Here is a 1968-nt window from a genome sequence, read left to right as displayed (position 1 = left end):
ATGCCTGCAGCATTTGTGAAGAATAGCAAGGTTATCTGTGAAGTCTGGGCAAACAATCTAGAAGAGATGAGGAAAATCTGAGCAACTGTGCTCAGTTACAGTTACATTGCCATGGACACAATTTCCAGGTGTTGCAATACGACCAGTTGATGCATTTCGTAGCTCCAGTGATGGCCAGTATCAGCTTCTGTGATGCAATGTTGACCTTTTAAAAATTACCCAGCTGGGCCTTATGTTCACAAACGAGAAGGGAGAATACCCTTCTGGAACTGACACTTGGCAGTTCGACTTCAAATTCAACCTCACAGAGGACACCTACTCCCAGGACTACAAGGGCCTCCTCGCTGACTCAGGGCTGCAGTTTCAGATGCATGAAGAAGCAGGAGGCATGGACGCTCTGCACTTCGCAGAGCTGCTTATGACATCGGGAGTGGTTTGTGACAATGTCAAATGGCTTTCCTTTCACAGTGGCTATGATTTTGGCTACATGGTAAAGTTGCTTACAGATTCTCATTTGCCAGAAGAACATGAACTCTTTCTTCCCATCCTTTTATGATATGAAATATATGATGAAGAGTTGCAAAAATCTTAAGGGAGGTCTTCAGAAAGTTGCTGCTCAGTTGGATTTACAGAGAATTGAATGGCAACACCATCCAGTTTCAGACTCGCTGCTGACCTGAATGGCCATTCTGCAGGATGAAGGAGCTGTTATTTGAGGACAGCATAGACTCTGCCAAGCACAGTGGGCAGCTCCATGGCCTGGGCTCTGGCGCAGGAGCAGACTGAAGGTTCGGACTCCCCCAGAAGATGAGCGTCCTGACCACCATCGACAACATGCAGCAGTGAGGGAGTGCACTGGCACTTCCTGCGTACTGACTGGCCCTTCCCTGCGAGCAAGCGCGTCTGTGTGGCCAGAAGAGTGTGTTCTAGGAAGGCAGAAGCTACGTTTATTTTAGATCCAGAAGAGCGGAGTTGGCTCTGAGTTTGTACACAGGGCTTCCCCATTCCGCATCCCCACACCTCCCCACTCCAGCCGCCTCCTGTCACCAGCATCTATAGCGCCTTTGACACTATTTTAAATATCCAGAACAAGGCTGAAACAAACGAAAATGCATATAACTCTTTAAAAAGGGGGGGAGGGGAAATTCAGAATGAGTATCTAACCGTTCATTGCCGTCTTTCTCATCCATCAAATGGAAATTATATTTTATTTGTCTGTGTGATCGCTGTAAGGAATAAATGATGTGGTTCTCAGGAAAGAGCCAAGCACAGGGGCATCTCTCCGCATATGAATGGCCACTATGATTGGTTAATCCCATATTTTGAGGCTCCCTGGGACACACTTCATTCCATTAGAGTAGTTTTCAACCAATTCCCAGCCTCCGGTGAGCACACTCCTTAGCTATCCGGCAGCCCATCAGTAATGTCTTTCTTACTCTGCTAAGTAAAGTATTTCCAACCAGGGATGGAAGTTACAGGGAGTAAGAGAAGTCAAGGAATATTGGCTTGGGGATCCTTAATTACATATCCGCTGTACATCTTCTGTCTTTCTACATGCTTGAGTTACAATGGCCTCATGTCTAGCAGTTTCACTTTCTATCTTTATTGATAGTTCTACATCTTTAACATGGTTTCTTACAAGGGCTGTGGCAGAATTTTGCATCAATTATGTTGATTTCTCAGGGGAGAAAAATTAAAAGGCACAACAAATTCTATTCCAGCTTTTACTGGATTCTTTGTGCCAATGGTTTCTGAAAGGCTTCAGATAGAATATCCAATTTGAAGATAATCTCAGCCTTTAGCTTCTCAGGTGAGTGAAGATTGATAAGACGGCCCGCCAGTACTTAGGTGCAGAAAAGCAGAAAACAAATGGATAAAAAAAGATCCTTGGGACAATGATTTGGGTACAATGGTTTGTGTATTGTTTTGAGATAAAATTATGTGTTTGTGCACAGAGTAACTACAAGA

General features: G+C 44.5%; 1 pseudogene; it reads left to right on the top strand.

Moving 5' to 3' along the window:
- On the top strand, nt 1–786 carry LOC101560611 (annotated as a pseudogene).
- The last annotated feature ends 1182 nt before the right edge of the window (nt 787–1968 follow it).

Source organism: Octodon degus, unplaced genomic scaffold, assembly GCF_000260255.1.
Source record: "Octodon degus isolate 3935 unplaced genomic scaffold, OctDeg1.0 scaffold00402, whole genome shotgun sequence".
Taxonomy (NCBI): domain Eukaryota; kingdom Metazoa; phylum Chordata; class Mammalia; order Rodentia; family Octodontidae; genus Octodon; species Octodon degus.
This window is presented reverse-complemented; position numbering and strand designations above follow the sequence as displayed.